The sequence below is a fragment of the Hordeum vulgare genome, chromosome 6H (genome assembly GCF_904849725.1).
Source record: "Hordeum vulgare subsp. vulgare chromosome 6H, MorexV3_pseudomolecules_assembly, whole genome shotgun sequence".
Classification (NCBI taxonomy): domain Eukaryota; kingdom Viridiplantae; phylum Streptophyta; class Magnoliopsida; order Poales; family Poaceae; genus Hordeum; species Hordeum vulgare.
In genome coordinates, this window is record NC_058523.1 from 446,817,678 (window position 1) to 446,832,935 (window position 15,258).

Here is a 15,258-nt window from a genome sequence, read left to right on the forward strand (position 1 = left end):
TCATCTATTCTCTCCTTAAACCTAAGACCTACATTGACGGAGTTACTACAATGGTTGCAAAACTTGAGGTTCGAGTAAAAGATGGACGCAACCCCAACGATGAGTTCAGGTCAACCTCAAGCACCACGATCCACCAAGGAGCAAGCACAATCTTGAGGAAGGATGAACCCTGGAGGAAGCCACGATGATTTATAGTAGTTGACATAAACCCGAGAGTTCAAAGGAACGATAGATTATTTTGTTTGCATGCAAAACATATGGATTTATCCGAACTTAGTTCGTGAACAAAAGAATTTTTATTTTATTTTATTTTTTGCAATGCTTGAGAGGATGCCCGAGTGTTAGAATGCGAGATTTACTAAACCATATACAGAGTAATGATTTGGGTGCGGAATGGATTGATCACCATGCCGACTTACCCTTATCATTTGCTCTTGTCATGTGGGATGGTCGATCTTGAGTGACTTACCTATAGTATAGACGATGATGTTAAGCCAAAACCATAGACCGGTAGGACGTATGACCCTTGTAGAAGGTAGTCGTTGCCAATAGTAGATTGTACGGTGAAGATAGGCCATGACTGTTTTTGCAGGATCCCCTTTTTGATGACCATCATGAGAGGAGCGATATCTATTTAGTACTGGCGCAAGACCTATCAACTATTGAGGTTCAGTATTTGTAAGACCGCTCTTTTTATAAAGGATTGAAGGTCTCAAAGTAGTGCATATAGATGAAGGTTGTCATTGAAGGAGCAACATTTTTGAAGACCCCGTGATATTGATTCTAAGGGTGGTAGTACCACATGCTATTTGATGGTCAATTGGATATTCAAAGAGAATCCCAAACCTAACCCTTCTCTTTCTAGCCTTTTCGAATCTCGGGGACGAGATTCATTTTAAGGGTGGTAGATTTGTAACATTCCAAAATTTATATTTTGGAATGTTAATTAATTAAATAGGCTTAATTAAAACTTGCTTGTATTGCTTGTCGTTAGCTAGTCTTGACAAGGATTTGAAACTTTTGGAATTTGAATGATTTTTTTTCGAGAGGGAATAAAATGACTTTCCCAATCATTCATTTGGATGTTATTTTGGTTTTGAGAATATTGGGAATATTTCCAATTCAAATATGAGAGAGGATTACATGACATCCTCAATAATTAAATTGGAAAGTAATAAAGTATTCTCCTCTTAGATTTTCAAATTTAGAACAAATCCAACAAGAAAACAAATGAAAAGAGAGAAGGTAACATGACTCCTTCGATATAAAGAGTTGGAAATTGTTTTACATAAAATTTTGGAATACTGGTTTGCGATTGAAAAATATTTAGGGCACATCTATGTAGCCCAATTTTTTTTTATAAAGAGTATTATAGGTATTTTCTATAAATGTCCCCATGTAAAAATGTTCACTATTTTATCAAGTAGTTATAATATTTTTTTCAGTGTTTTTTTTGGAGAGTTTAGGAATGTATATGATATAGTTTTATCAAAAACCAAATACTGTAGTATTGAAAAAAAAGTAAAAACCCAGGCTCACTGTGCGCCGGTGCACAGTGGCCCAGCAGCCAGGGGCCACGCATCGAGCAGCCTAGCACAATCAGCGCTCCAGGACCGGAGCCCATCGCTAGCAACACACCGAGCAAGCCCTCCATTTTTTTCCTTTCTCTCTCTCTACCCACTGACGCATGGGGCCCAACCGTCATCTCCTAGCTCCGGCCAGAATCCTCCTCACGCACGAGACCTCCTGTGTCCCTGATCCAAATTCAATTGATTTGATCGATCTACTTCTCCTAGACCACAATACGCAGCATATATTTATTCACCTCCCTCCTCTCGTCCGATTTTCGCAAGAATCACCAAATCCCCTGCCCTATCTCTCTGTCTACCTCAGTTTCGGATCTCGCCGGAGTCCACCTGAGCAGAAGCTCCGCCACTGTCGAATTCGTCACCACTAAGGGTTCCCCGCCTCTTTGATCCCCTCAGTACGAATTTCCTTGGTCTTCTCTCTTTCCCTCACCATCTATCGCACGCAGGGGAGCACCAAATGGACTGCATCAAGGGTGACCGAAGGCAAACATGCCTCTGACGAACTCCAGACGCACGTTGCCGCTGCTCGGGGACGAATTTGTCGCGGGAAAAGGATCCCCGTGGTCCTCCACATCCTGAAGTTACATCCCAGACCCCCAAGGGCCTCCCCTCTGACCCCATGCTCCAAGACCCGAGCCTCTCGTGCGTTTCTTCTCCAACTCCGGCAGCCCCTTCTCTGTTTCGTCTCCGGTGAGTCACCCAGCCCCGTCCGATCCCCTTTCCACGGCTGAGATTAGATCGGCCTTGTGTTTTTTTATATACTTATGTATTCGAACCGGTATGCGCTAAGGCTCGGCTGTCCATTGTTTAGCCAAAGCAGCAAACACCCTCTAGCCAGCAGCATCTCGCCACGTGGCAACTCCATAGTGACAGCAGCAACAACTCGTTATTTTGACAGATTTTAGTGCAGTTTTCGTTTAGTCATATCTCTCGATCCACACACCCAAATTCATTGATTATTTTTCCTACATACTCGTATTGACCAATAGAATCCAGTATAACCAAAATTTCACTCTTTTGAACTGTTTAAATTTGAATTCATTCAAATTTGAAATCAACCATCCGGAGGCCATATCTTTCAAACCGTTGATCCGATTTAGTTGATTCGTTTTGCATTGTGATCCTATTGGGTTGCATACAATAAATACATAATGATGTGCTACTATTGTTTGGATTATAAATTGGTTTCTTGCTATTTGTTGTTATTGAGTGATTGCCTATTTATCGGTACTTTGTTTGAATCGTGTAGATTGTCCGGAGAGCGAATATTCGCTTTGCGAGGATTGTGAGTGCGTCTGACTACAACAACAATGTATAAGGCAAGTTACATGTTGATCATCCTTTACCTATTATTTTTCTATGCATATAGTATTATATCACCCTATGAAATTTATGCATGTATAGGAATATTATTATTATGCTATGCTATTGAGCTATATCCCCTCGTCATTCAAGATCATGTTAGATATATTTTGCTATGCTATGTAGACGGGGATTAGTTTCTGTATTCATTGAGTTTATGTGAGGATTACTACAAAATAAATTGAGTAGTAATTCAGGATATAATACACCTCTGGGCGGATATGGTATTGCTGGGTGGTTTCAAGAACATCATGGTATAAACCCTCTGAATGTAAGTGGAATGCCGCCCAGGTTCAAAAAGATCAAACAGACTTAGTGACTAGTAGCTTCCTTGTGCGACCACTGGCTATTATGGGCTCTGGCTTAGTTGATCAGTCGTGGAAACCTTACCCGGATGTGCCAGCTGATGTAGCTATGATAGGTGGGATGGGCCTCCTGTGGGACTAGGTGACTGCTTCTGAAAGACTTCGTCTCAATCTTCGGGTTGGGTCCAGTGGGTACAGCGTACTAACCTCTGCAGAGTGTATAAACTAATCATGATTAGCCGTGTCCCCGGTTATGGACAATTTTGAGCAGCTAGGCCATTACAGTTGTTGGATGATCTTGACAGATGATACACCTTAATAAAATTGAGTGGGGAACTTAATAATGGTAATAGGTTGGAGTTGGAGATGCCAATTCAACCATATGTGAGTTATTGTAGCAAACAAACTAAAACTTGACTGTTAGGTAGTTGTGAGGATAAAATCAGCTTTCTGCAAAATAACCATCAACCTTTCTTTTGCCTATGCATATACATGTAGGTCTGTTATATAATTCCTTGTGTGACTTGCCAGTACATTCAACGTACTGACCCTTGTGGCTGTAACTTATCATGTTGCAGATTTTATGCGACAAGTGAGTGATACGATGTAGGGTTACGATGTCTATACTCAACATTTGCCTGTGGTGTTGATGGATTCATGAAGATTTTATTTGCTTTTCCGCTGTATTTTGTGTGTATGGTAGCCATGAGCTACGAGTTATGTACTATATTAAATTATGGATCTACGATGTAATATTATGACATGTGGTTTATTCTTGATATTGCATCTTGTACTGTGTGTGCTAGATGTCGATCCAGGGACTAGCACAGTAAGCACAGAGACATCGAATCTTATCAGGTTCGGATCGTTACAGATGGTATCAGAGCCCATGTTGACTGTAGGTCGTAACCCTTAGAATGGACTAGGAAAAGCCATAGGAATAAACTTAGTTTTATCATTTTCTTGACTAGTTACTATTTCTACTCATCTTTCTCGTCTACTGTTCATATTCTAAAGCTTCTTTTGTGGTTTTCTAGTAAATGGACACCCTATAGTAACCCCGTCCACTTATGACCACTGAAGACATCACATACTGGAAGCACCTCATCATCGCCTGAAGTTACTACTAATAGAATTTGAAGGAGTGTCTTGTGTTGATCGGGAAGGACTAACCTTTAGACTACTAGATGATCTTTGATATTAGTCTTGATAAGAAGGACGAAGCTTAGACTCAGACCACCACTACTAAGTTGATTTCTATAGACGATTTGCGGTAGTATGATGAGATCATATCTCTTGTGGTTATGACCTTACCTATAGGTTTTTCTTGTGTGGCGTGACTTTTGTGATTTTTATTGATTGATGTTGTGTGATGTGTTTTGCAAAATATTTTGTGAGTAGAATAAGTTGCGTTCTCTTAGACCCCTATCCATTTAGTACGCTTCAATATTCAAGAAGATTAAGCTACAAGATTACTTGTCCCTATGAAGAATTTGTTGTTGATGCAAGGCCGAAGCTACAAATACTGAAGACTTTGAAGATTGAAGACCTCTATATATCGTTAGATGCGTTTGTGAGCTGTCATTGTGGTTGGTTTTTATTGACCGCTCCACATCAAAATTATTTTCAAAACTATTGTGTGATGCTTGTTTGGGTATATATCTTCCTGTGTCATCTATTCTCTCCTTAAACCTAAGACCTACATTGACGGAGTTACTACAATGGTTGCAAAACTTGAGGTTCGAGTAAAAGATGGACGCAACCCCAACGATGAGTTCAGGTCAACCTCAAGCACCACGATCCACCAAGGAGCAAGCACAATCTTGAGGAAGGATGAACCCTGGAGGAAGCCACGATGATTTATAGTAGTTGACATAAACCCGAGAGTTCAAAGGAACGATAGATTATTTTGTTTGCATGCAAAACATATGGATTTATCCGAACTTAGTTCGTGAACAAAAGAATTTTTATTTTATTTTATTTTTTGCAATGCTTGAGAGGATGCCCGAGTGTTAGAATGCGAGATTTACTAAACCATATACAGAGTAATGATTTGGGTGCGGAATGGATTGATCACCATGCCGACTTACCCTTATCATTTGCTCTTGTCATGTGGGATGGTCGATCTTGAGTGACTTACCTATAGTATAGACGATGATGTTAAGCCAAAACCATAGACCGGTAGGACGTATGACCCTTGTAGAAGGTAGTCGTTGCCAATAGTAGATTGTACGGTGAAGATAGGCCATGACTGTTTTTGCAGGATCCCCTTTTTGATGACCATCATGAGAGGAGCGATATCTATTTAGTACTGGCGCAAGACCTATCAACTATTGAGGTTCAGTATTTGTAAGACCGCTCTTTTTATAAAGGATTGAAGGTCTCAAAGTAGTGCATATAGATGAAGGTTGTCATTGAAGGAGCAACATTTTTGAAGACCCCGTGATATTGATTCTAAGGGTGGTAGTACCACATGCTATTTGATGGTCAATTGGATATTCAAAGAGAATCCCAAACCTAACCCTTCTCTTTCTAGCCTTTTCGAATCTCGGGGACGAGATTCATTTTAAGGGTGGTAGATTTGTAACATTCCAAAATTTATATTTTGGAATGTTAATTAATTAAATAGGCTTAATTAAAACTTGCTTGTATTGCTTGTCGTTAGCTAGTCTTGACAAGGATTTGAAACTTTTGGAATTTGAATGATTTTTTTTCGAGAGGGAATAAAATGACTTTCCCAATCATTCATTTGGATGTTATTTTGGTTTTGAGAATATTGGGAATATTTCCAATTCAAATATGAGAGAGGATTACATGACATCCTCAATAATTAAATTGGAAAGTAATAAAGTATTCTCCTCTTAGATTTTCAAATTTAGAACAAATCCAACAAGAAAACAAATGAAAAGAGAGAAGGTAACATGACTCCTTCGATATAAAGAGTTGGAAATTGTTTTACATAAAATTTTGGAATACTGGTTTGCGATTGAAAAATATTTAGGGCACATCTATGTAGCCCAATTTTTTTTTATAAAGAGTATTATAGGTATTTTCTATAAATGTCCCCATGTAAAAATGTTCACTATTTTATCAAGTAGTTATAATATTTTTTTCAGTGTTTTTTTTGGAGAGTTTAGGAATGTATATGATATAGTTTTATCAAAAACCAAATACTGTAGTATTGAAAAAAAAGTAAAAACCCAGGCTCACTGTGCGCCGGTGCACAGTGGCCCAGCAGCCAGGGGCCACGCATCGAGCAGCCTAGCACAATCAGCGCTCCAGGACCGGAGCCCATCGCTAGCAACACACCGAGCAAGCCCTCCATTTTTTTCCTTTCTCTCTCTCTACCCACTGACGCATGGGGCCCAACCGTCATCTCCTAGCTCCGGCCAGAATCCTCCTCACGCACGAGACCTCCTGTGTCCCTGATCCAAATTCAATTGATTTGATCGATCTACTTCTCCTAGACCACAATACGCAGCATATATTTATTCACCTCCCTCCTCTCGTCCGATTTTCGCAAGAATCACCAAATCCCCTGCCCTATCTCTCTGTCTACCTCAGTTTCGGATCTCGCCGGAGTCCACCTGAGCAGAAGCTCCGCCACTGTCGAATTCGTCACCACTAAGGGTTCCCCGCCTCTTTGATCCCCTCAGTACGAATTTCCTTGGTCTTCTCTCTTTCCCTCACCATCTATCGCACGCAGGGGAGCACCAAATGGACTGCATCAAGGGTGACCGAAGGCAAACATGCCTCTGACGAACTCCAGACGCACGTTGCCGCTGCTCGGGGACGAATTTGTCGCGGGAAAAGGATCCCCGTGGTCCTCCACATCCTGAAGTTACATCCCAGACCCCCAAGGGCCTCCCCTCTGACCCCATGCTCCAAGACCCGAGCCTCTCGTGCGTTTCTTCTCCAACTCCGGCAGCCCCTTCTCTGTTTCGTCTCCGGTGAGTCACCCAGCCCCGTCCGATCCCCTTTCCACGGCTGAGATTAGATCGGCCTTGTGTTTTTTTATATACTTATGTATTCGAACCGGTATGCGCTAAGGCTCGGCTGTCCATTGTTTAGCCAAAGCAGCAAACACCCTCTAGCCAGCAGCATCTCGCCACGTGGCAACTCCATAGTGACAGCAGCAACAACTCGTTATTTTGACAGATTTTAGTGCAGTTTTCGTTTAGTCATATCTCTCGATCCACACACCCAAATTCATTGATTATTTTTCCTACATACTCGTATTGACCAATAGAATCCAGTATAACCAAAATTTCACTCTTTTGAACTGTTTAAATTTGAATTCATTCAAATTTGAAATCAACCATCCGGAGGCCATATCTTTCAAACCGTTGATCCGATTTAGTTGATTCGTTTTGCATTGTGATCCTATTGGGTTGCATACAATAAATACATAATGATGTGCTACTATTGTTTGGATTATAAATTGGTTTCTTGCTATTTGTTGTTATTGAGTGATTGCCTATTTATCGGTACTTTGTTTGAATCGTGTAGATTGTCCGGAGAGCGAATATTCGCTTTGCGAGGATTGTGAGTGCGTCTGACTACAACAACAATGTATAAGGCAAGTTACATGTTGATCATCCTTTACCTATTATTTTTCTATGCATATAGTATTATATCACCCTATGAAATTTATGCATGTATAGGAATATTATTATTATGCTATGCTATTGAGCTATATCCCCTCGTCATTCAAGATCATGTTAGATATATTTTGCTATGCTATGTAGACGGGGATTAGTTTCTGTATTCATTGAGTTTATGTGAGGATTACTACAAAATAAATTGAGTAGTAATTCAGGATATAATACACCTCTGGGCGGATATGGTATTGCTGGGTGGTTTCAAGAACATCATGGTATAAACCCTCTGAATGTAAGTGGAATGCCGCCCAGGTTCAAAAAGATCAAACAGACTTAGTGACTAGTAGCTTCCTTGTGCGACCACTGGCTATTATGGGCTCTGGCTTAGTTGATCAGTCGTGGAAACCTTACCCGGATGTGCCAGCTGATGTAGCTATGATAGGTGGGATGGGCCTCCTGTGGGACTAGGTGACTGCTTCTGAAAGACTTCGTCTCAATCTTCGGGTTGGGTCCAGTGGGTACAGCGTACTAACCTCTGCAGAGTGTATAAACTAATCATGATTAGCCGTGTCCCCGGTTATGGACAATTTTGAGCAGCTAGGCCATTACAGTTGTTGGATGATCTTGACAGATGATACACCTTAATAAAATTGAGTGGGGAACTTAATAATGGTAATAGGTTGGAGTTGGAGATGCCAATTCAACCATATGTGAGTTATTGTAGCAAACAAACTAAAACTTGACTGTTAGGTAGTTGTGAGGATAAAATCAGCTTTCTGCAAAATAACCATCAACCTTTCTTTTGCCTATGCATATACATGTAGGTCTGTTATATAATTCCTTGTGTGACTTGCCAGTACATTCAACGTACTGACCCTTGTGGCTGTAACTTATCATGTTGCAGATTTTATGCGACAAGTGAGTGATACGATGTAGGGTTACGATGTCTATACTCAACATTTGCCTGTGGTGTTGATGGATTCATGAAGATTTTATTTGCTTTTCCGCTGTATTTTGTGTGTATGGTAGCCATGAGCTACGAGTTATGTACTATATTAAATTATGGATCTACGATGTAATATTATGACATGTGGTTTATTCTTGATATTGCATCTTGTACTGTGTGTGCTAGATGTCGATCCAGGGACTAGCACAGTAAGCACAGAGACATCGAATCTTATCAGGTTCGGATCGTTACAGATGGTATCAGAGCCCATGTTGACTGTAGGTCGTAACCCTTAGAATGGACTAGGAAAAGCCATAGGAATAAACTTAGTTTTATCATTTTCTTGACTAGTTACTATTTCTACTCATCTTTCTCGTCTACTGTTCATATTCTAAAGCTTCTTTTGTGGTTTTCTAGTAAATGGACACCCTATAGTAACCCCGTCCACTTATGACCACTGAAGACATCACATACTGGAAGCACCTCATCATCGCCTGAAGTTACTACTAATAGAATTTGAAGGAGTGTCTTGTGTTGATCGGGAAGGACTAACCTTTAGACTACTAGATGATCTTTGATATTAGTCTTGATAAGAAGGACGAAGCTTAGACTCAGACCACCACTACTAAGTTGATTTCTATAGACGATTTGCGGTAGTATGATGAGATCATATCTCTTGTGGTTATGACCTTACCTATAGGTTTTTCTTGTGTGGCGTGACTTTTGTGATTTTTATTGATTGATGTTGTGTGATGTGTTTTGCAAAATATTTTGTGAGTAGAATAAGTTGCGTTCTCTTAGACCCCTATCCATTTAGTACGCTTCAATATTCAAGAAGATTAAGCTACAAGATTACTTGTCCCTATGAAGAATTTGTTGTTGATGCAAGGCCGAAGCTACAAATACTGAAGACTTTGAAGATTGAAGACCTCTATATATCGTTAGATGCGTTTGTGAGCTGTCATTGTGGTTGGTTTTTATTGACCGCTCCACATCAAAATTATTTTCAAAACTATTGTGTGATGCTTGTTTGGGTATATATCTTCCTGTGTCATCTATTCTCTCCTTAAACCTAAGACCTACATTGACGGAGTTACTACAATGGTTGCAAAACTTGAGGTTCGAGTAAAAGATGGACGCAACCCCAACGATGAGTTCAGGTCAACCTCAAGCACCACGATCCACCAAGGAGCAAGCACAATCTTGAGGAAGGATGAACCCTGGAGGAAGCCACGATGATTTATAGTAGTTGACATAAACCCGAGAGTTCAAAGGAACGATAGATTATTTTGTTTGCATGCAAAACATATGGATTTATCCGAACTTAGTTCGTGAACAAAAGAATTTTTATTTTATTTTATTTTTTGCAATGCTTGAGAGGATGCCCGAGTGTTAGAATGCGAGATTTACTAAACCATATACAGAGTAATGATTTGGGTGCGGAATGGATTGATCACCATGCCGACTTACCCTTATCATTTGCTCTTGTCATGTGGGATGGTCGATCTTGAGTGACTTACCTATAGTATAGACGATGATGTTAAGCCAAAACCATAGACCGGTAGGACGTATGACCCTTGTAGAAGGTAGTCGTTGCCAATAGTAGATTGTACGGTGAAGATAGGCCATGACTGTTTTTGCAGGATCCCCTTTTTGATGACCATCATGAGAGGAGCGATATCTATTTAGTACTGGCGCAAGACCTATCAACTATTGAGGTTCAGTATTTGTAAGACCGCTCTTTTTATAAAGGATTGAAGGTCTCAAAGTAGTGCATATAGATGAAGGTTGTCATTGAAGGAGCAACATTTTTGAAGACCCCGTGATATTGATTCTAAGGGTGGTAGTACCACATGCTATTTGATGGTCAATTGGATATTCAAAGAGAATCCCAAACCTAACCCTTCTCTTTCTAGCCTTTTCGAATCTCGGGGACGAGATTCATTTTAAGGGTGGTAGATTTGTAACATTCCAAAATTTATATTTTGGAATGTTAATTAATTAAATAGGCTTAATTAAAACTTGCTTGTATTGCTTGTCGTTAGCTAGTCTTGACAAGGATTTGAAACTTTTGGAATTTGAATGATTTTTTTTCGAGAGGGAATAAAATGACTTTCCCAATCATTCATTTGGATGTTATTTTGGTTTTGAGAATATTGGGAATATTTCCAATTCAAATATGAGAGAGGATTACATGACATCCTCAATAATTAAATTGGAAAGTAATAAAGTATTCTCCTCTTAGATTTTCAAATTTAGAACAAATCCAACAAGAAAACAAATGAAAAGAGAGAAGGTAACATGACTCCTTCGATATAAAGAGTTGGAAATTGTTTTACATAAAATTTTGGAATACTGGTTTGCGATTGAAAAATATTTAGGGCACATCTATGTAGCCCAATTTTTTTTTATAAAGAGTATTATAGGTATTTTCTATAAATGTCCCCATGTAAAAATGTTCACTATTTTATCAAGTAGTTATAATATTTTTTTCAGTGTTTTTTTTGGAGAGTTTAGGAATGTATATGATATAGTTTTATCAAAAACCAAATACTGTAGTATTGAAAAAAAAGTAAAAACCCAGGCTCACTGTGCGCCGGTGCACAGTGGCCCAGCAGCCAGGGGCCACGCATCGAGCAGCCTAGCACAATCAGCGCTCCAGGACCGGAGCCCATCGCTAGCAACACACCGAGCAAGCCCTCCATTTTTTTCCTTTCTCTCTCTCTACCCACTGACGCATGGGGCCCAACCGTCATCTCCTAGCTCCGGCCAGAATCCTCCTCACGCACGAGACCTCCTGTGTCCCTGATCCAAATTCAATTGATTTGATCGATCTACTTCTCCTAGACCACAATACGCAGCATATATTTATTCACCTCCCTCCTCTCGTCCGATTTTCGCAAGAATCACCAAATCCCCTGCCCTATCTCTCTGTCTACCTCAGTTTCGGATCTCGCCGGAGTCCACCTGAGCAGAAGCTCCGCCACTGTCGAATTCGTCACCACTAAGGGTTCCCCGCCTCTTTGATCCCCTCAGTACGAATTTCCTTGGTCTTCTCTCTTTCCCTCACCATCTATCGCACGCAGGGGAGCACCAAATGGACTGCATCAAGGGTGACCGAAGGCAAACATGCCTCTGACGAACTCCAGACGCACGTTGCCGCTGCTCGGGGACGAATTTGTCGCGGGAAAAGGATCCCCGTGGTCCTCCACATCCTGAAGTTACATCCCAGACCCCCAAGGGCCTCCCCTCTGACCCCATGCTCCAAGACCCGAGCCTCTCGTGCGTTTCTTCTCCAACTCCGGCAGCCCCTTCTCTGTTTCGTCTCCGGTGAGTCACCCAGCCCCGTCCGATCCCCTTTCCACGGCTGAGATTAGATCGGCCTTGTGTTTTTTTATATACTTATGTATTCGAACCGGTATGCGCTAAGGCTCGGCTGTCCATTGTTTAGCCAAAGCAGCAAACACCCTCTAGCCAGCAGCATCTCGCCACGTGGCAACTCCATAGTGACAGCAGCAACAACTCGTTATTTTGACAGATTTTAGTGCAGTTTTCGTTTAGTCATATCTCTCGATCCACACACCCAAATTCATTGATTATTTTTCCTACATACTCGTATTGACCAATAGAATCCAGTATAACCAAAATTTCACTCTTTTGAACTGTTTAAATTTGAATTCATTCAAATTTGAAATCAACCATCCGGAGGCCATATCTTTCAAACCGTTGATCCGATTTAGTTGATTCGTTTTGCATTGTGATCCTATTGGGTTGCATACAATAAATACATAATGATGTGCTACTATTGTTTGGATTATAAATTGGTTTCTTGCTATTTGTTGTTATTGAGTGATTGCCTATTTATCGGTACTTTGTTTGAATCGTGTAGATTGTCCGGAGAGCGAATATTCGCTTTGCGAGGATTGTGAGTGCGTCTGACTACAACAACAATGTATAAGGCAAGTTACATGTTGATCATCCTTTACCTATTATTTTTCTATGCATATAGTATTATATCACCCTATGAAATTTATGCATGTATAGGAATATTATTATTATGCTATGCTATTGAGCTATATCCCCTCGTCATTCAAGATCATGTTAGATATATTTTGCTATGCTATGTAGACGGGGATTAGTTTCTGTATTCATTGAGTTTATGTGAGGATTACTACAAAATAAATTGAGTAGTAATTCAGGATATAATACACCTCTGGGCGGATATGGTATTGCTGGGTGGTTTCAAGAACATCATGGTATAAACCCTCTGAATGTAAGTGGAATGCCGCCCAGGTTCAAAAAGATCAAACAGACTTAGTGACTAGTAGCTTCCTTGTGCGACCACTGGCTATTATGGGCTCTGGCTTAGTTGATCAGTCGTGGAAACCTTACCCGGATGTGCCAGCTGATGTAGCTATGATAGGTGGGATGGGCCTCCTGTGGGACTAGGTGACTGCTTCTGAAAGACTTCGTCTCAATCTTCGGGTTGGGTCCAGTGGGTACAGCGTACTAACCTCTGCAGAGTGTATAAACTAATCATGATTAGCCGTGTCCCCGGTTATGGACAATTTTGAGCAGCTAGGCCATTACAGTTGTTGGATGATCTTGACAGATGATACACCTTAATAAAATTGAGTGGGGAACTTAATAATGGTAATAGGTTGGAGTTGGAGATGCCAATTCAACCATATGTGAGTTATTGTAGCAAACAAACTAAAACTTGACTGTTAGGTAGTTGTGAGGATAAAATCAGCTTTCTGCAAAATAACCATCAACCTTTCTTTTGCCTATGCATATACATGTAGGTCTGTTATATAATTCCTTGTGTGACTTGCCAGTACATTCAACGTACTGACCCTTGTGGCTGTAACTTATCATGTTGCAGATTTTATGCGACAAGTGAGTGATACGATGTAGGGTTACGATGTCTATACTCAACATTTGCCTGTGGTGTTGATGGATTCATGAAGATTTTATTTGCTTTTCCGCTGTATTTTGTGTGTATGGTAGCCATGAGCTACGAGTTATGTACTATATTAAATTATGGATCTACGATGTAATATTATGACATGTGGTTTATTCTTGATATTGCATCTTGTACTGTGTGTGCTAGATGTCGATCCAGGGACTAGCACAGTAAGCACAGAGACATCGAATCTTATCAGGTTCGGATCGTTACAGATGGTATCAGAGCCCATGTTGACTGTAGGTCGTAACCCTTAGAATGGACTAGGAAAAGCCATAGGAATAAACTTAGTTTTATCATTTTCTTGACTAGTTACTATTTCTACTCATCTTTCTCGTCTACTGTTCATATTCTAAAGCTTCTTTTGTGGTTTTCTAGTAAATGGACACCCTATAGTAACCCCGTCCACTTATGACCACTGAAGACATCACATACTGGAAGCACCTCATCATCGCCTGAAGTTACTACTAATAGAATTTGAAGGAGTGTCTTGTGTTGATCGGGAAGGACTAACCTTTAGACTACTAGATGATCTTTGATATTAGTCTTGATAAGAAGGACGAAGCTTAGACTCAGACCACCACTACTAAGTTGATTTCTATAGACGATTTGCGGTAGTATGATGAGATCATATCTCTTGTGGTTATGACCTTACCTATAGGTTTTTCTTGTGTGGCGTGACTTTTGTGATTTTTATTGATTGATGTTGTGTGATGTGTTTTGCAAAATATTTTGTGAGTAGAATAAGTTGCGTTCTCTTAGACCCCTATCCATTTAGTACGCTTCAATATTCAAGAAGATTAAGCTACAAGATTACTTGTCCCTATGAAGAATTTGTTGTTGATGCAAGGCCGAAGCTACAAATACTGAAGACTTTGAAGATTGAAGACCTCTATATATCGTTAGATGCGTTTGTGAGCTGTCATTGTGGTTGGTTTTTATTGACCGCTCCACATCAAAATTATTTTCAAAACTATTGTGTGATGCTTGTTTGGGTATATATCTTCCTGTGTCATCTATTCTCTCCTTAAACCTAAGACCTACATTGACGGAGTTACTACAATGGTTGCAAAACTTGAGGTTCGAGTAAAAGATGGACGCAACCCCAACGATGAGTTCAGGTCAACCTCAAGCACCACGATCCACCAAGGAGCAAGCACAATCTTGAGGAAGGATGAACCCTGGAGGAAGCCACGATGATTTATAGTAGTTGACATAAACCCGAGAGTTCAAAGGAACGATAGATTATTTTGTTTGCATGCAAAACATATGGATTTATCCGAACTTAGTTCGTGAACAAAAGAATTTTTATTTTATTTTATTTTTTGCAATGCTTGAGAGGATGCCCGAGTGTTAGAATGCGAGATTTACTAAACCATATACAGAGTAATGATTTGGGTGCGGAATGGATTGATCACCATGCCGACTTACCCTTATCATTTGCTCTTGTCATGTGGGATGGTCGATCTTGAGTGACTTACCTATAGTA